The sequence below is a fragment of the Schistocerca nitens genome, chromosome 2, assembly GCF_023898315.1.
Source record: "Schistocerca nitens isolate TAMUIC-IGC-003100 chromosome 2, iqSchNite1.1, whole genome shotgun sequence".
Classification (NCBI taxonomy): domain Eukaryota; kingdom Metazoa; phylum Arthropoda; class Insecta; order Orthoptera; family Acrididae; genus Schistocerca; species Schistocerca nitens.
In genome coordinates, this window is record NC_064615.1 from 812,636,474 (window position 1) to 812,657,995 (window position 21,522).

General features: G+C 39.1%; 1 long non-coding RNA gene across 1 annotated transcript in view; it reads right to left on the bottom strand.

Moving 5' to 3' along the window:
* LOC126237075 (uncharacterized) overlaps positions 1 to 21,522 on the bottom strand; it is a 143,173-nt gene that overhangs the window by 10,390 nt on the left and 111,261 nt on the right. The window lies entirely within an intron of this gene.

Genomic DNA, 21,522 nt, shown 5'->3' on the forward strand with positions numbered 1-21,522 from the left:
GTAATGTGAGCTGGACAGTTCACTTGGTAAGAGCACTGCAAGCCAGGTTCTAGTCCTGTTCCATGAAACAGTTTGAATCTGCCAGAAATGTAGCTTTTTTGTGCATTTTTAGGTTTTTCGTAATGTATGTGCAGAATTTTACAGTGTGACTGAGCTTTGTTTACTGTCCAATAGTGTTGTCATTGGGGCATTCATTACACAGCACTAAAGTATATCATACCATTGTATTCTTGAATATTCAGATATCCTCCAACTGGCATTTACTTGAAGCATTGGCACCAGTTGATATTGCTGGTGATGGAAGACTGTGTGCTACTTTTCTTCCTTAAACCCCATCTTAAATTCTTGCTTGATGTATGATTTTAATTTATTTTGTTTGATTTCACCTATATAATCAACTCACACAGTGTTTGTTCTCTATCTATGAAGTGAAGTGTCTATAATTTTGCTAACACTTTGATGTTTTTATGACATATGCTTTGTTGTTGTGGTCTTCAGTCCTGAGACTGGTTTGATGCAGCTCTCCATGCTACTCTATCCTGTGCAAGCTTCTTCATCTCCCAGTACCTACTGCAACCTACATCCTTCTGAATCTGCTTAGTGTATTCATCTCTTGGTCTCCCTCTACGATTTTTACCCTCCACGCTGCCCTCCAATGCTAAATTTGTGATCCCTTGATGCCTCAAAACATGTCCTACCAACCGATCCCTTCTTCTAGTCAAGTTGTGCCACAAACTTCTCTTCTCCCCAATCCTATTCAATACCCCCTCAACCACCGAGCGAGGTGGCGCAGTGGTTAGACACTGGACTCGCATTCGGGAGAACGACGGTTCAATCCCGCGTCCGGCCATCCTGATTTAGGTTTTCCGTGATTTCCCTAAATCGCTCCAGGCAAATGCCGGGATGGTTCCTTTCAAAGGGCACGGCCGACTTCCTTCCCCATCCTTCCCTAATCCGATGAGACCAATGACCCCGCTGTCTGGTCTCCTTCCCCAAACCAACCAACCAATACCCCCTCATTAGTTACGTGATCTACCCACCTTATCTTCAGCATTCTTCTGTAGCACCACATTTCGAAAGCTTCTATTCTCTTCTTGTCCAAACTGGTTATCGTCCATGTTTCACTTCCATACATGGCTACACTCCATACAAATACTTTCAGAAACGACTTCCTGACACTTAAATCTATACTCAATGTTAACAAATTTCTCTTCTTCAGAAACGATTTCCTTGCCATTGCCAGTCTACATTTTATATCCTCTCTACTTCGACCATCATCAGTTATTTTACTCCCTAAATAGCAAAACTCCTTTACTACTTTAAGTGTCTCATTTCCTAATCTAATCCCCTCAGCATCACCCGATTTAATTTGACTACATTCCATTACCCTCGTTTTGCTTTTGTTGATGTTCATCTTATATCCTCCTTTCAAGACACTGTCCATTCCGTTCAACTGCTCTTCCAAGTCCTTTGCTGTCTCTGACAGAATTACAATGTCATCGGCGAACCTCAAAGTTTTTACTTCTTCTCCATGAATTTTAATACCTACTCCGAATTTTTCTTTTCTTTCCTTTACTGCTTGCTCAATATACAGATTGAATAACATAGGGGAGAGGCTACAACCCTGTCTCACTCCTTTTCCAACCACTGCTTCCCTTTCATGCCCCTCGACTCTTATAACTGCCATCTGGTTTCTGTACAAATTGTAAATAGCCTTTTGCTCCCTGTATTTTACCCCGGCCACCTTCAGAATATGAAAGAGAGTATTCCAGTTAACGTTGTCAAAAGCTTTCTCTAAGTCTACAAATGCTAGAAACGTAGGTTTGCCTTTTTGTAATCTTTCTTCTAAGATAAGTCGTAAGGTTAGTATTGCCTCACGTGTTCCAACATTTCTACGGAATCCAAACTGATCTTCCCCGAGGTCCGCTTCTACCAGTTTTTCCATTCGTCTGTAAAGAATTCGCATTAGTATTTTGCAGCCGTGACTTATTAAACTGATAGTTCGGTAATTTTCACATCTGTCAACACCTGCTTTCTTTGGTATTGGAATTATTATATTCTTCTTGAAGTCTGTGGGTATTTCGCCTGTCTCATACATCTTGCTCATCAGATGGTAGAGTTTTGTCATGACTGGCTCTCCCAAGGCCATCAGTAGTTCTAATGGAATGTTGTCTACTCCCGGGGCCTTGTTTCGACTCAGGTCTTTCAGTGCTCTGTCAAACTCTTCACGCAGTATCTTATCTCCCATTTCATCTTCATCTACATCCTCTTCCATTTCCATAATACTGTCCTCAAGTACATCGCCCTTGTATAAACCCTCTATATACTCCTTCCACCTTTCTGCCTTCCCTTCTTTGCTTAGAACTGGATTGCCATCTGAGCTCTTGATATTCATACAAGTGGTTCTCGTCTCTCCAAAGGTCTCTTTAATTTTCCTGTAGGCAGTATCTATCTTACTCCTTGTGAGACAAGCCTCTACATCCTTACATTTGTCCTCTAGCCATCCCTGCTTAGCCATTTTGCACTTTCTGTCGATCTCATTTTTGAGACGTTTGTATTCCCTTTTGCCTGCTTCATTTACTGCATTTTTATATTTTCTCCTTTCATCAATTAAATTCAATATTTCTTCTGTTACCCAAGGATTTCTATTAGCCCTCGTCTTTTTACCTACTTGATCCTCTGCTGCCTTAACTACTTCATCCCCCAGAGCTACCCATTCTTCTTCTACTGTATTTCTTTCCCCCATTCCTGTCAAATGTTCCCTTATGCTTTCCCTGAAACTCTCTACAACCTCTTGTTCTTTCAGTTTATCCAGGTCCCATCTCCTTAAATTCCCACCTTTTTGCAGTTTCTTCAGTTTCAATCTGCAGTTCACAACCAAGAGATTGTGATCAGAATCCATATCTGCCCCTGGAAATGTCTTACAATTTAAAACCTGGTTCCTAAATCTCTGTCTTACCATTATATAATCTATCTGATACCTATTAGTATCTCCAGGATTCTTCCAGGTATACAACCTTCTTTTATGATTCTTGAACCAAGTGTTAGCTATGATTAAGTTATGCTCTGTGCAAAATTCTACAAGGCGACTTCCTCTTTCATTTCTTCCCCCCAATCCATATTCACCTACTATGTTTCCTTCTCTCCCTTTTCCTACTGACGAATTCCAGTCACCCATGACTATTAAATTTTCGTCTCCCTTCACTACCTGAATAATTTCTTTTATCTCGTCATACATTTCATCAATTTCTTCATCATCTGCAGAGCTAGTTGGCATATAAACTTGTACTACTGTAGTACGCATGGGCTTTGTGTCTATCTTGGCCACAATAATGCGTTCACTATGCTGTTTGTAGTAGCTAACCCGCACTCCTATTTTTTTATTCATTATTAAACCTACTCCTGCATTACCCTATTTGATTTTGTATTTATAACCCTGTAAGCACCTGACCAAAGGTCTTGTTCCTCCTGCCACCGAACTTCACTAATTCCCACTATATCTAACTTTAACCTATCCATTTCCGTTTTTAAATTTTCTAACCTACCTGCCCGATTAAGGGATCTGACATTCCACGCTTCGATCCGTAGAATGCCAGTTTTCTTTCTCCTGATAACAGCGTCCTCTTGAGTAGTCCCCGCCCTGAGATCCGAATGGGGGACTATCTTACCTCCGGAATATTTTACCCAAGAGGACGCCATCATCATTTAATCATACAGTAAAGCTGCATGTCCTCGGGAAAAATTACGGCTGTAGTTTCCCCTTGCTTTCAGCCGTTCGCAGTACCAGCACAGCAATGCCGTTTTGGTTAATGTTACAAGGCCAGATCAGTCAATCACCCAGACTGTTGCCCCTGCAACTACTGAAAAGGCTGCTGCCCCTTTTCAGGAACCACATGTTTGTCTGGCCTCTCAACAGATACCCCTCCGTTGTGGTTGCACCTACGGTACGGCCATCTGTATCGCTGAGGCACACAAGCCTCCCCACCAATGGCAAGGTCCATGGTTCATGGGGGAAGACATATGCTTTATCTTGGTTTTAATTGCTCAATGATAATATGAGCATCACTGCCACATTAGTATTTTTCTCTCTTCGGTGCATGTTACTCCTTTCTAATCAGATTGCATTTTCCCTGCATTTCTACTCATAAGTTTATTTCCTTCAGGTTTCTCCTCCTCCTCGTCCTCCTCCTCCTCCTCCTCTCCCCCCTCTCTCTCCCTCTCCCCCCTCTCTCTCCCTCTCCCTCCCTCCCTCCCTCCCTCCCTCACTCACTCACTCACTCACTCACTCACTCCCCCCTACCCTCTCCTCCTCCCTCTGCCCCCACAATTCTGTAGAAATTTGTACACATTGTGATTATTCAGTATTTTACTGACAGTGGATTTTTATCTGTATTAAACATTAATTGAAATAAATTGTAATAGAATTGTATATACTTCCAGGGGGTGAAGTGTTAATTAATGCCGATAAACACACACAACAATACACAAACTACCCTAGCTTTCAGAACTAAAACCTTTCCTTCTTTGGAGAGGGAGCAGAAAGAGGTTGGCCACTCAGACCCCAGGACGATAGATGTTATATGCCAGAGGTGCTCTTCTTACACTCAACCTGAATACTCAGAAATTTTACGTGCCTGATCTGTTGCATCGCTGAGCTAATCTAAGCCAAACAATGTAACACTTATATCTGATTGTGTCCTGTGAGTGGTTTCAAGATGTCAGCAGAGGTCAGATCATCTAGCAGAAGTTAAGTGCACAAGATCTAAGCTAGAATTTTAGATATGACTGTGGCTCAAAACGTGGGAGATTCTGAAGGTGCTTAAAGAGAAGAACTATGTTTGATACAACAAGTTTTAATACACCAAAAAAGATTACATTTGTGTTCACTTACTTGAAATACGACAAAGGTAAGAACTAAAATGAAGGGTGAATACAATCACTTTCTGGAGTGGGAGTTGAGAACAGGACAATTACCTGCAACTGTGGATCAAGGTGGAGGGAGAACTCATAGATCCGTCAGCAGCTGCTAAAAGCCCGAACAAGGAAGACAAAAAACAACTACTAGTTGGTTTTGTAAGCTAGAGAACTCAACAGGCTACATCTGAGGGATGTAAGTAAACTCCATGGAGAAGGTGATGTGTTACTTCCTCTATAGCTGTCTGCCCCACTGGCAGCACTGAATACACAGCCCCATCCTGTCACAAGCTACTGCCCAAGTGCTTGTCTTAGACTCTCACAGAATACTCTTAAGTACTGTTACCTGCTCTTGTTCTCTATACACGATAATACCCTCACACATTAAATAAATTCAGTTCATCCACGACAGAGACTATGTTACGATTACCCGTAGAACGAATTGCTGTCTTCATTCAGCAGAGTTCTGAAATACACAGGCAAGACTTAGAAGAACAGCATGGCAATGGCCATACCTGGGCATACTCAAAACCTCTCACTGGCTGTTAACTTCTAATTAGCTCCAGACAAAGAACTTCATACTACTCTCTCATAGGCTCCAAGCTTCTGACAAGATGACCACCTTACATTGTGGCTATCAACTAACTCTTGGTCTGCTCCTGGTGATTATATGCTACTCTGCCTGACAACAGATGTTCATAGTTCATGTTCTGTTGAACATCTTGTGGCATCCAGAACATTCTCCACGAAGTCACTATCCTACGTTACATACCATGTCTTCCATCATAGCTGTTCCCTTAGACCATTATCTTACTACTCAAATTATGCCAACTCCCCCATAGTGCTTATGTCAATAATAGTATCTGAAGTACTGTGCAACCATTAGTTTATTCTGGAATACTCCATAAATTCTCACAGCCCCTTGGCAGTGAATTAAGTAACGTGTTACCTCCACATACACAGAAGGCACTCATCAGCAGCAGCTGCTGCTGCAACTGTGCTGGTACTAACTAATGCTTGCCATATTTTAGATACCGTATTTACTCGAATCTAAGCTGCACTCAAATCTAAGCCGTACCTGAAAAATGAGACTCGAAATCAAGGAAAAAAAATTTCCCGAATCTAAGCGACACCCGGAATTTGAGACTCGAAATTCAAGATGAGAGAAAAGTCTTATACCGCACCTCCAAATCGAAACAAAGTTGGTCCATTGTAACATGAAACACAATTTAGGTCGAATGGATGAAGATACACCTACAGTAGTTTGGTTCGAGTCGTGAGCTTAACAGTTAAGATTTACCAAGTAGCCATTGCTATGTGTCTGTATTTATACGGGTACCGTTCCTTTTTCATGTGCTTCGTCTGGTTTGAGTCTATTGCTTATTGTGCTTTGATCTGATAAGTGCCGTTCTCTTTGTTATAGGTGTTTACATCACTCTAAGCTGAAACTGTATTACTGTACTGTGTCGTGCATTGTTTGTCACATTCTGATAATGAGTGTTTATGACCTGTACCCGCTCGCCGCATGGCTTGGTTTTGTGCGCGCTACCGCCGCTTACAATAAAAAAAGGAGAAGAATTGTCTCATAAGCGAAACAAAGGCAAGAGGCTGCTATTTGTTGTTACTTACACTGCTGCTTTTTTTTATAATGATCGACAAGAACCAAATAATATACTGCGAATGATATAAGATGTTCTGAACGAGAGTTTAGCGAAAATTTTTCTGTTTGCAGACCCCTCTTTACTACATTACATTCTGCACAGAAATTAGAGTCATCTTAGGTTTAAAAATCTAGTCAGTTGCCGTGCTTCATTTCTGACTATCGCTATTCAGTATAAGAATAATACGAATATAAACATGACATGATATGTATATTCTTCCGTGTTTGCTGTTGTCTCACTCTAGTTTCGTACTTTATTAGGCAGACAGGATTTAAATGAGATAGCATCAAACACAAAAGAATACATGGCATTATGTTTACATTCTTCTACCTTTTCTTTTAATTTATTTGCTGACGCAGAGGTTTTGGTGCCAGTATTTATCTTTGTGCCTGCAAAGCATGCCTGTGTAGCGCTCCTATATTCGACGGCAGAAGTTAGTTGTGGCGGCACCTACCAACATTTTTCAGAACTTCCGCTTACTTTGCACTCAATTCTAATCCACAGGTGGTTTTTTGGATTACAAAAACCGGAAAAAAAGCGCGGCTTAGATTCGAGTAAATACGGTATATGAATATGTGACATATACATGACAGATCCACTGTAGTGGACAAATGATTATCTGCCTCATTAAAAATAGGACTTCAAAGGCATGGGTTCAGGCCTCACTGGCGGAGCCTTTGTGAAGGTGAGAGGGAGAGATCCCTTTTAATCATTACAGGTGTAAAGACGAAGTTTAGCTTGGAAGATTGTCAATTAAGTGTATCTTGACAGTACATAAATTTATTGATGAGAAGTTGCTCTTGAGCTGAGGAGGCATCCAACAAAACTTTCTTGCCTGTAGAGCAGGAGAGAAATGCATGGGTTGCCAGTTTCTGGACTGCAGCTACAAAATAGAATTGGGTGTCACTTTGATGACTATTTATAACTCAGATCATATAGCACATAACTCGAATACTCAGTCTGTGACTGTCAAGTTACATCTCCAAAGCCTCTGGATGGTTCCTGAAGACATTCACAGCTTGTGACTGCTAGAAAATTTTCCTCTGTCTCTGTTAATTAACATTCTTTGAACTGTTGGCACTACTTTCAAGCCCTACATCTTGTTTCAAGAGATATCGCTGATCAAACAGTATCATTATTAGCACGTGGTCAGACTTACACAGCTGGTTTAGTTATATTGTATCAACTGCTTCCCTTTGATATTAACTGAGCTTCTGACATGATGTCTTCTAAAAGGTTATTTATGTTAATATTCTCTGGCACTTCTGCTGGTTATTCTATACACCTCTTACACAAAATAAATGAGATATGGTGAACATACAAGTGTAAATATACAAACTATATATAACAGAGTGACCTCTGCCTGTTATCCCACAACAGATTAGTATCTGTCCCCTTGGGGTCTGTGTGAGTTAATATTTCTTTTTAACCTTTCCCAACTTTCTCCTCTCTCCTCCTCAAGGAAGGTGCTAATAGTTCTGAAAGCAAGAATACTGTGTGTGCTTTTATACAAGTATGTCAACATTATTTACTTTTTGCTTCCTGGTCAGCAGTTTTACTTAAAAAAAAACTTTTAAATTTTCTCAGCTGGAATTTCCTTGTAATAAAATTAATCTTTAATGGATGATTCCAATTTTCCGATTAATCCTCACTGTTTGTTCCTGTGCAAGATATTTTAATATCAGTTTTATAAGCAAACAATCCATTTGTGAAACAAAGGTGATATATATTGCTTGTAGCTTATGTAATGTGTTTTAATATTATTCTTGCATGTGTACATGGCTAAGTGGGGGTGCAATATCCAACAAATCTGAAACGGTTTCATGATTTCATGTTTTATTTCTAAATTTTACGTAGTATTTATTGCCTGTTGAAAAACAAGACTGGAATACAGACATTTACATTTGAATCATTCTAACAGCCATGAAGGCACTTCACTGGGATAAAACTACAAAATGGAAAACAAATTAAGTTTTGGGCATTTTTAAATAAAGAGTAATTTTTATTTTTATGTAATTTTAAAGTGAAGAATAAAACTACAGGCCATTTTAGCCTTTGTAGTTTGAGACTGATTTAGAATGATGAATTTCTTTATAAATTGCTCATGCTTTCTGTGAAATAAATTTCCAATAATAATGTGAACAAAGTGCTTTTCAAAACTTCTGATATTGTAATATTAAGGAATAATGTTCTTTTTCTCACACCAGAATGTTCACCTGTTTTTACATACGCATTAAACTATACTATGTGGTAAAATGTCAAAGTGGGACACAGTTACTCAGACTAAGCATCCCAATTTTTTAAACTCTTGCAATTAATTTACTGCAAAATCATACTATGCAGTGTGACTGGATAAGTGTTACTTTTCTGAAAATGTTTCTAAGAGAAAAACAAGCTTGTAAGTTCGTTTTGTATGTTGGGTAATACCATTAGATGATTCTTGCAAAGACTATATTTTCATGATAAACTGAAACAAAATTTGTTGAACACACAAGAAAATATATTTCTTCAATTCTTTTTTCTTTAGCGGGGCAGTGTATTTGGGTGCAGATAAATCTTACTTTTATTTTTACTTATTTGCCACATATTTTGCCCAGAACTTGTTCAGTTCATGTGTCACCTGACTGACTATAGCATGCATGTGTTGGTATGTTAAAGAGAGCTAAATTTAGAGCTGATCTGTTGGTGATGCAGTAAGTTTGGGTTGTCATGGCACCCATTTCAATTCCTGACAGTATTTTTTCTTATAGAAATTACCTCCCCCAAGTGCTTCACAGTGGGTCCATTATGTAATTCTTGTCACACAATTTAAAAGCTAAGATTTTGTTTAAGAATGAGGTTAGGTGTCTATAATATAATGATAAATGAAATAACTTGAGGAGGGCAGATACACACACAAAAAAATATGTGCAATATCAAGCTTTTGAAACAGCTGGTTTGTTTGTCAATAGGCAAAAACAAGATAGAAGTATAGAAAAAGAAGAAAAGTTATTTAAATGGTAGAGGGCAAAGAGTCACCCAAATGCACATGCAGAGGTATATTCTGCTGGTGCAGACAAGTAACATTTTGCATTAGTTGCTCTTTTCTGCTGCTTCTCATGTTACTTTGAAAATCAATAATAAAAATTTCAGGAACCAGGATTCGCAGTGGCTGGAAGGTACAGTGTTTCTTGCAAAGTTAAACAAGTTTGAGATCAGTTAATTATGAAACTGTTTTCTAGTCCTGAAGCAGCTTCATTTCATTATGTCCCAAAGATCTGTTGGTATCCTATTGTAAAAGTACAAAGACATATTTATAACTTTCCCTACAAATTGTAAGATAATTACTGATTTTGTAGCTATTGAAGTTTTGATGTTCCCACATTGCTAAGCAGAGATCTAGATTGTTGTTTCTTTTCTTTTGTTTTGTTTTGTTTTTATATAGTTTAATTTTGTTCCCTGCAAGTAGCTGCTAAATAAGTATAATGTGGTATGTTGAGTTTAGTAATGTTTGTATTCTAAAGTGTTAGATGTTAGTAACCAAGGCATAAAAAATTACAGAGATCCTAGTTTATTTCATTGTTTCAGTGTGGCGGTAGCTTATTTTTATCAGCACACCAGTTGCTGTACATAAATTTGGTGATACCCATTTTTCCAAAAAGCTAACTGCTTCTCTGTGTGTGAAAAAGTTGATAGTATTTGACGTAAATATATAGCACCAATTCTTTATTTTGGTGATATTTTTAGAACTTGCGGTGTATGAGCTGATTATTTTAAACTTTGTTAATACACAATGTCTTCTGTCTTTTAGCAGTTTTAAATGTTCAATTTGTGTATGCGGTGCATAATCAAAAAACTTTGAAATTAATCATTTTGAGATATTGGAAGTGGTTTTGCTTAACAGAGAAAGAACATCATGTAATTGAAGTCAGTATTGAATCATTTTAAATAAGTAATGACATTTATTTAATGTTACCTGTGTACATTCTGATCTGTCATTTTTACATTGACATATTATGAGTTTGTATCTTGAACATATGTAAACCCTATAAACTAAGTCTTGCTCTTCATGTAAGTGTTGTTATTCTTTGAATAATATTAGGTAACAGTATCATTTAGTGTCACTAGAATGTTACAAGAGACTTGAAAATGTTTGTCTTATGATGATATAAAATATGATGGAAAGTAATATCAAACTGTAAATATTTTTAAAAGTGACATTGTCCCCCTCATCATCTACATTAAAGGAAATCGAGGGGAGATGGGGATATAGCCAGATAACACTGTCAATGTTGTCAGAGTGGAGGGAGCAAAGAGGAAGCTTTAATTGCAAGCTGGAGTAGCAGCTACTTTGACTCTTCTGGCATTTGAGGAAGGAGCTTTGACAGAAAACACTTTTGAGTAAATAAAACTTGTGTGGTGACACCGGAGTTATGGATAGACTGTCTTTGTGTAATATTTAGGAAACACCAGAAATAAATGTTTACGTTGTTCTTGCCAGGATGTGATGCAAGTGGGCAAGGCTCCTCATTAAAATTATGTATTTTTCTTTTTGTATGTTGTGACCTTGTTGCTGTAATTTTTGTGTTACATTTTGAAATATTATAGGAAAATGCAGCAATAAATGTATTGCACAACAAGTGAAATGATTAATATTTTAACAAAGACTTGCACAGCCTTTTATCTGTAAATCTTCTATGTGATATTAAAGCCCAGACAAGAGTGACCATCTATTCTGGAAGATTCCATATGACAGTAATCAATTCATAATCGTGTTTATAAAATTTGAATGTGGTTTCATTTTTTCGTGTCACACCATTGTAATCTAGGTTGAAGAGACAGACCTAGACATACTCAAAGATTCTGTACATCATTTTTTATGATAACAAAGAAAGAAATCATTGCCATAGAAGCTGTGGGTACGGGAAAAAGTAATAGACATTTTGCGAATTGTAATCAGACCATGGAGTAAAACTCCACAGGCTTACAAGCATTTCAGCTAGTATAAAACAGCTTTTATTTCACAAAAAGCTTCAGACATTAATAATGAATTAACAATGGACCCACTTTTTTGCAAGTAAGGAAGTTATTGTTTTGCTTGAACACCAAAACATGTTTCACCACAGTTGTGGCATCCTGATTGTTGCCCCCCCCCCCCCCCCCCCCAATTGTATGTGTCCTGCGGCTGCCAGCTGACATTGGCCTCTGTCCTAAGTTAGTACACAATGTCATCATTGTAGTATCTGGCTAGTCCTGAGCTGTGTCAGGTCTGCTTTTGTCTTCCAACTGTGTCTTTGTTCTTTTTGTGTAGTTAGACATTTTCACCCACTCATTTGTGAAAAATGTCACTGTAAGTCCATAAAAACAACAAAACACATGTGGCACACACAAACAGACGTGTGTGCTAATTTAGACCTGTGGCCGATTTTGGTTGGCAGCCACAGGGCACACAAATGTAAAATTTAAAATGTATAAAGAAATAAAAATAAAAGAAATAACGTACAGATGATGTAGCAGTGGTGGTGAAACGTGTTTGCATCTTAAAGCAGAACAATAGTTTGTCTACTTGTACAAAGTCGGACCGACCCTTAATTCGTGATTATTTTCTGCAAGCACAGGAACTGAGCTCAAGTCCAGTATGACAACTTCAGATATTCATTTTCATATGAATTCATAGATACCACTCTTATTAAAATGAGCTGTGTTCAAAACCGGTTGTAAAATAGACTGTTTTCCAGCTGCTACATTGATTGTAGCCTTGGGGAGTATAATTCCATTACAAAGCAAGCTGCTGCTGAGCCCAAAAACGGAAAACATCCTTGGATAATCAGATAATGACGACTTAGTACAGGTCTGTAATTTAAGCTGAAGAGCTAAGGCAGAGGCCATTTTAACATAGTTAGTGCTATTTTTATTTCATTCTAAGAGTGTACGGAACCATATAAAATTATGATGGTGGATATAGCAATGAGGAAACATGAAGTGGTTCTGCCTGTTAGGACTCTCACCGTTCAGCATATAAAAAGTAAGTGTTAACAAAGTGATAAAATCAAATCTGAGAAAAAGAAAAAAACTTCTATAACTGAACAATACTTACAAAAAGAAAAATATTGATAGAAATTGTATATTTCTCAATGCGTAAGATCATGCATTGTTGAGCCACGAGGCTCACATTTGGTAAGATGGCAGTTCAAATTACTGACCAATCATTTGGATTTAGGTATTTTGTTTTTCTCTAGTTTTCTCCAGTGAATGCCAACTTGGTTTCTTTGAATAAGAAAAAATAAAAGGAAATTGCAAATTACACAGTGATAATGGCAAGTAATAACATTGTTTTGTACTTGTCTGTAATGGTATGTACTGTTGATGCTGTCCCTCTTCTGAGTGATAAGGCACTGAGGTCAACTATGAAAATATGTTCAGGTCGTCTGTTGTGTGTCACATTGCTACTTTCACCCAGTTATCTCAGAAAGAGAGACACTGAGCTTGCACACGATTTGACTTGAATGTAAAAACTGGGAAACATAAAAAATCAGTAGGTAAAATGACAAGATGGGTACTAAACATCAAATAGTCAATTCAATAGTCAATGTGTCCCTTTTCTGAAAGACAACACAAAAAAATGATAACAACTGCTGAAGTATTCTCAAAGTAATTAAAACTTAAGTTAAATTTAATGAGTATGTAACTGTGCACAGATACCTTCACAGAGAGCAACTTACATAGTTTATTGTGGCATGTTGAAATAAGATTTATTCCTATGTTGCTGCCTTACAACTGAAGAACACAGCCTTAGCTGCTGGCCTGCAGACAACAGGTTAGTGCTCACAGGTTGGTACATATCAGTATTGTCATTCTTTGTTGTGGCTGTGATGATAGTGTGAAGAATCACAGGTGTGATGTGTAGAATTCACTGCATGTGGTAAAGGACTGTAACTAGTAACCTCTATCGGAGTTTGAAAGCTGTCTGAGTATTGAGCAGCACAGTAGCCCACATCAGTGCAGAGCTTGGAAACATCATCAGAACTCCAGGCGGACTGATTCACTGAATCAAGACTAGACACTCCTTGAAGTGAGCAACCCCTTACAAAGCCCTTGCACTGAAAAAAATCCTATGGCTGTACTTCTGATACCAACAGTCATTTGCTTCTACTCATTCTTTGTCTCAGCTGCCAACTTCAGTGGAGAATCTCTTAAAATGCTCAAATCTCCTGTTTCAGTTACATTTTCCACTCAGAGAGAGAGAGAGAGAGAGAGAGAGAGAGAGAGAGAGAGAGAGAGAGAGTGTGTGTGTGTGTGTGTGTGTGTGTAGTTTCCGTAATGACTTTTCACTAGAACAAATGTTCACTACCTTGTGTGTAGCACCCTGATCCTGGCATTTTTTGGGAACCACTGCTTGTGGTCGACTTGCGCACAGGTACCTGGTGACATGCCAACGCAGCCTGTTACAATTTTTTTGGTGAAGTACCCACAAGTGCAATATCATGTCTAATCTCATGTATAGCCATGTGCTAATAAAGCTAAATAGTGACTGATCAGCAGAGGCATTTGTGAACCACTGTCTGTAGTCAGAAATCCGTTTAAATAAAAATGTCAGTATTTATCAGTTTTAATTAAAAAGCTGCTGAACAAGTTAAGAGTCCCCCCTCGCCCAGTCCCTCGTCCTCCGTCCTCCCCATCTCATCTACTTCTTCACTGACAGCCATAGTATTCTATTGACCCACACTGGCTAAAAGACTAAAAGTCACCAACAGGAAACAAAGTATTTATGTGCTAAAATTGCAGGCAATTGGCAGTCAGATCACTTACATACAGACACTGGAGTTTTGTTCCCCCATGAACCATGGACCTTGCCGTTGGTGGGGAGGCTTGCATGCCTCAGCGATACAGATGGCCGTACCGTAGGTGCAACCACAACGGAGGGGTATCTGTTGAGAGGCCAGACAAACGTGTGGTTCCTGAAGAGGGGCAGCAGCCTTTTCTGTAGTTGCAGGGGCAACAGTCTGGATGATTGACTGATCTGGCCTTGTAACACTAACCAAAACGGCCTTGCTGTGCTGGTACTGCGAACGGCTGAAAGCAATGGGAAACTACAGCCGTAATTTTTCCCGAGGGCATGCAGCTTTACTGTATGGTTAAATGATGATGGCATCCTCTTGGGTAAAATATTCCAGAGGTAAAATAGTCCCCCATTCGGATCTCCGGGAGGGGACTACTCAAGAGGACAGCATTATCAGGAGAAAGAAAACTGGCGTTCTGCGGATCGGAGCGTGGAATGTCAGATCCCTTAATCGGGCAGGTAGGTTAGAAAATTTAAAAAGGGAAATGGATAGGTTAAAGTCAGATATAGTGGGAATTAGTGAAGTTCGGTGGCAGGAGGAACAAGACTTTTGGTCAGGTGAATACAGGGTTATAAATACAAAATCAAATAGGGGTAATGCAGGACTATGTTTAATAATGAATAAAAGAAATAGGAGTGCGGGTAAGCTACTACAAACAGCATAGTGAACGCATTATTGTGGCCAAGATAGACACAAAGCCCACACCTACTACAATAGTACAAGTTTATATGAGAACTAGCTCTGCAGATGATGAAGAAATTGATAAAATGTATGATGAGAGAAAAAAAATTATTCAGGTAGTGAAGGGAGACGAAAATTTAATAGTCATGGGTGACTGGAATTCGAGAGTAGGAAAAGTGAGAGAAGGAAACATAGTAGGTGAATATGGATTGGGGGAAAGAAATGAAAGAGGAAGCCGCCTTGTAGAATTTTGCACAGAGCATAACTTAATCATAGCTAACACTTGGTTCAAGAATCATAAAAGAAGGTTGTACACATGGAAGAATCCTGGAAATACAAGAAGGTATCAGATAGATTATATAATGGTAAGACAGAGATTTAGGAACCAGGTATTAAATTGTAAGACATTTCCAGAGGCAGATGTGGACTCTGACCACAATCTATTGCTTATGAGCGTGTAGATTAAAACTGAAGAAACTGCAAAAAGTCGGAATTTAAGGAGATGGGACCTGGACAAACTGATAAAACCAGAGGTTGTACAGAGTTTCAGGGAGAGCATAAGGGAACAATTGACAGAAACGGGGGGAAAATACAGTAGAAGAAGAATGCGTAGCTCTGAGGGATGAAGTAGTGAAGGCAGCAGAAGATCAAGTAGGTAAAAAGACGACGGCTAGTAGAAATCCTTGGGTAACAGAAGAAATATTGAATTTAATTGATGAAAGGAGAAAATATAAAAATGCAGTAAATGAAGCAGGCAAAAAGGAATACAAACGTCTCAAAAATGAGATCGACAGGAAGTGCAAAATGGCTAAGCAGGGATGGCTAGAGGACAAATGTAAGGATGTAGAGGCTTGTCTCACAAGGGGTAAGATAGATACTGCCTGCAGGAAAATTAAAGAGACCTTTGGAGAAAAGAGAACCACTTGTATGAATATCAAGACCTTAGATGGAAACCCAGTTCTAAGCAAAGAAGGGAAGGCAGAAAGGTGGAAGGAGTATACAGAGGGTCTATACAAGGGCGACGTACTTGAGGACAATATTCTGGAAATGGAAGAGAATGTAGATGAAGACGAAATGGGAGATACAATACTGTGTGAAGAGTTTGACAGAGCACTGAAAGACCTGAGTCAAAACAAGGCCCTGGTACTAGATAACATTCCTTTAGAACTACTGACGGCCTTGGGAGAACCAGTCCTGACAAAACTCTACCATCTGGTGAGCAAGGTGTATGAGACAGGCGAAATACCCTCAGACTTCAAGAAGAATATAATAATTCCAATCCCAAAGAAAGCAGGTGTTGACAGATGTGACAATTACCGAACAATCAGTTTAATAAGCCACAGCTGCAAAATACTAACGCGAATTCTTTACAGACGAATGGAAAAACTAGTAGAAGCCAACCTGGGGGAAGATCATTTGGATTCCATAGAAATATTGGAACACGTGAGGCAATACTGACCCTACGACTTACCTTAGCAGAAAGATTAAGGAAAGGCAAACCTACGTTTCTAGCATTTGTAGACTTGGAGAAAGCTTTTGACAATGTTGACTGGAATACTCTCTTTCAAATTCTAAAGATGGTAGGCGTAAAATACAGGGAACGAAAGGCCATTTACAATTTGTACAGAAACAAGATGGCAGTTATAAGAGTCGAGGGACATGAAAGGGAAGCAGCGGTTGGGAAGGGAGTGAGACAGGGTTGTAGCCTCTCCCCGATGTTATTGAATCTGTATATTGAGCAAGCAGTAAAGGAAACAAAAGAAAAATTCGGAGTAGGTATTACAATCCATGGAGAGGAAATAAAAACTTGGAGGTTCGCCGATGACATTGTAATTCTGTCAGAGACAGCAAAGGACTTGGAAGAGCAATTGAACGGAATGGACAGTGTCTTGAAAGGAGGATATAAGATGAACATCAACAAAAGCAAAACAAGGATAATGGAATGTAGTCTAATTAAGTCGGGTGATGCTGAGGGAATTAGGTTAGGAAATGAGACACTTAAAGTAGTAAAGGAGTTTTGCTATTTGGGGAGCAAAATAACTGATGATGGTTGAAGTAGAGAGGATATAAAATGTAGACTGACAATGGCAAGGAAATCGTTTCTGAAGAAGAGAAATTTGTTAACATCGAGTATAGATTTAAGTGTGAGGAAGTCGTTTCTGAAAGTATTTGTATGGAGTGTAGCCATGTATGGAAGTGAACCATGGACGATAAATAGTTTGGACAAGAAGAGAATAGTAGCTTGCTACAGAAGAATGCTGAAGATTAGATGGGTAGATCATATAACTAATGAGGAGGTACTGAATAGGATTGGGGAGAAGAGGAGTTTGTGGCACAACTCGACCAGAAGAAGGGATCGGTTGGTAGGACATGTTCTGAGGCATCAAGGGATCACCAATTTAGTATTGGTTGGCAGTTTGGAGGGTAAAATTCTTAGGGGGAGACCAAGAGATGAATACACTAAGCAGATTCAGAAGGATGTAGGTTGCAGTAGGTACTGGGAGATGAAGAAGCTTGCACTGGATAGAGTAGCACGGAGAGCTGCATCAAACCAGTCTCAGGACCGAAGACCACAGCAACAACAAAATGATGTACAACAATAAAGTTATGAGACAGATTTTTTTTCTCCCTATAATGGCTTAAATAGGCAGTGTGTGAGCTAGGTCTTTTCCCATCACAGCCACAAGTGGCATACGCCTACAATGTTCTCCAGGAGTAGCACCATGAAATGTGAAGTTCTGTGTTTGCTTCTTGGTGCAACAATGGAATCTTGAAATACTGTGCAGCAGTATGCCATCTCTTGCTGTGTGACACTCTGTGAGAATGATGCAGTGTGATGAACATTGCAGTGGGCGACCAACAGCACAAACGGGGTGGCAAACAGATGACAGTAAGACAGGGTGAGGGAACTTGTGTGAGCTGATGCAGGATGTAAAAATGACGATTGAAAAACCGGATATGAGAAAACAGTGTGCCAAAGTAGTTCCCAAAAACAACCATACGGCGACAAAAGGACCAGTAGAGAGCTGTAATTGTTGATCTGTTGGAACTAATGGCTTGAACCCAGAATTGCTGAACAGAGTTATCACTGGTGATGTTTTCTGTGGTATGATTCCAAGACAAAACGTCAGAAGTTCACAGTGATGTTTGAAGTAATTTCAGAGACCAAAGAAAGCTCACATGTTAAAGTCAAATGTGAATTGCATGCTTGTGTGTTCGTTTGACTCCATGGGTTTTGTACACAAAGAGTGGTTACCTCCAGGCTAGTCAGTAAATCGGTACTATTGCCAAGAAATTCTCAAAAGACTTCAAAAACAGGCTCATCATGTTCATCCACAAATTGCTAACAGGATCCTGTACAAGTAATGTACCATCCTACTACACCTTATTCACCCAACATGGCTGGCCAATGTGGCCGTGCGGTTCTAGGCACTTCAGTCTGGAACCGCGTGACCGCTACGGTCGCAGGTTCAAATCCTGCTCGGGCATGGATGTGTGTGATGTCCTTAGGTTAGTTAGGTTTAAGTAGTTCTAAGTTCTAGGGGACTGATGACCACAGATGTTAAGTCCCATAGTGCTCAGAGCCATTTGAACCATTTTTCACCCGACATGGGCCGTGTGACCTTTTTTATGCTCAAAAGTGAAATCAGCCATTAAAGTAGACCATTTTGTAACAGTACAAGACATCGAAACCACTGTAAAAGGCCTTTTGCTAGTATACCATAAGACGAATTCCCTGCTACCAACAATGGAAACACCGACAGAATAAGTATGTTCAGGCACAAGGAGTTAGTTTGAAAGTGATACCAGTGGAGTTGTTTAAAAGTGTAAGTAAAGCTGTTTTCAGGGTTCTGTGCCTCAGTCTGTAAATATGGAAGCCTTATAGGATTTTTTTGTTGTCCGTGTGTGTAAATGTGTCAAGTTCAAACTTACGTTATATTAAGGTCTATGATCCCTTACCATTGTAAAAAGTTTAAGCTTCTAAGCCAGTTCAGTCAAAAGATGTGGCCATTTATGTAACATATTTTGATACTAGAAAACATTCTCATTAAAACCTGTAGGGTACTTCCCACTGACGTAGAACCGTGAAATTTGGCTAGAAGCAAGGTTTCATATTACAAGTAAAGTAAAAATATCTGACAATTGTAATTTTGTCACATAAAAAATAGCTTTTTGAGAGACTGTACATTGCATTCACCACCTGTCAAAAGCATAATGTACGAACATTACTGCATGCAAACATAATATGTAAATTGTACTTCTTCATCTATTTATATAAAGTGAAGTCCCCTGCTCGCTCCTTTTTGTGTGTTTTGGCTAGACTGAGGAACTATTGTAGGGATGTTGGTAAGATCTTGGCGTTCGTCAAACCAGTATCTTGACAGTGCCTGTATTGAAAATGGGCAAAATGTGTTGAGATTCTAGATTCCCAGGATGATATATGCAGGGTGAAAAATCCATAAAACCAACAAACTGCAGGCATCGATTCCTTACAGTAAATGGATTGAAAAAATGTCCTGTGAATATGTGTCCTTAAATGCGTCATTGCCATGATAAATGGCGCAGATGAATACAGTTCCTCTGATCATGTGCAGTGTGTTCCTGCAGCAGAATTGTCAAGCATTCACATCAGGAACAAGCCGAGATGGTGATTGTGGATGGTAAAGCAGATGGAAACAGTCAAGAGGCAGCATAGCTATACCAAAATAAGTACTCTCACAGACACCAGCCACATCACACAACACTTAAGCCCTTTTTGGGCATTTACGTGATCATGGGTCCTTTTAAGCAGACAAATGTGCATGGAGGCAGCAGACTTGCATACATCGAATTTGGGAGACTGGGTTCTATAGAATATTGTGACGAACCCTGGTGCAAGCTCCAGGCAAGTGGCCTGCCAACATGGTGTAAGCCAATGTACAATTATGTGTATCTTGCATGGCAACCACTACTGTCCGTATCACCTGCAACCCCATGGAGGTCACTTTCTGAACATCTCTTATGACGTAGATGCAATGCAGTTCTGTACTGTGTTCCAGGACAGTTTGTTGTTGTTGTATGCACACTGTCCATTTCCAGACTTGTTCGTAGGACCTTTTTGCATTCAGTCCAGTCAGGAATCTGTCCTTGCAGTTTGCCAAAACCATCAATGTGACAGTCCTGCTTGCACTTGGCCAATTTTTTCTAACCTGTCTCAGTACTTTATCATTGCAACTTTATGATTGTGGCTGAGATAAATACACAGCAGAAAATAAAGGAGCACTGGGACAGTGGGTTCAACAAACTAACATAATAAGAAGCCATAAAGATAGACTGTTCAGTAAACAGTTAGACTGATGCAGAGAGGGAAACAGTGACTAAAACAGGTATTGCATCTTAAAACATCATGGGAATTTTTAACAGAAATTTTAATCATAAACTGAAACTGATCTGTTCCTATTGCAGGTAAGGTAGGTAGCGCAACAATTATTGCTTCTGACTATAGATGATGTTGGGGGCTGAAGATTTATCACAAATACATCACCTTTATAATTAAAATCAGTTAACGAAGCATCAACAGTGTAAGTCTTCAAAGATACTAAGATGATGCAAAAGACAGAAAACACATTGCTTTGTTATAGCTTAGTGGACAAAGAAGTGGTTTAGAGTTAAAGAAAACAGTTTTGCATCCCACTGTATCCTAGTTCTTTTTAATTCTATTTCTACTACATCATTTTAACACATTGTGAGATTTTCTTATTAATGTAATACAAATATATTCTGAAATGTTCAGTGTTATTTATTTTTCCATCTGGTAACAAAACAACGGATGAAACAAATGTGTGGCTGTTCATTTTCCAAATATGTACAGATTTCTGAGTATGTTGTTAGGCAGAAGCTAAGAGATCACTGTAAATTGCTGCAAGTGAAATGAGCAGCAGTAAAATTCATATCCTTCCCTGTCATGGCACCTCCAAAGTATCTGAAGATGTTGTTGTTGTTGTTGTTGTTGTTGTTGTTGTTGTTGTCTTCAGTCCTGAGACTGGTTTGATGCAGCTCTCTCAGCTCTATTTATCGTCCACTTCCATACATGGCTACCCTCCACACAAATACTTTCAGAAACGACTTCCTGACACTTAAATCTATACTCGATGTTAACAAATTTCTCTTCTTCAGAAATGCTTTCCTTGCCATTGCCAGTCTACATTTTATATCCTCTCTACTTCGACCATCATCAGTTATTTTGCTCCCCAAATAGCAAAACTTATCTGAAGATATACACATCAAAAAAAGTCCTGGAACCTGTACAGAAAATTGAAATAGAGATCAACATAAACATCATTTCTGCCCTTTTTATTGCTCACAAAAAACACACATTCATGTTGTACCACCATACAGCGAGAGCTTCAGAGGTGGTGGTCCAGATTGCTGTACACACTGGTACCTCTAATACCCAATAGCATGTC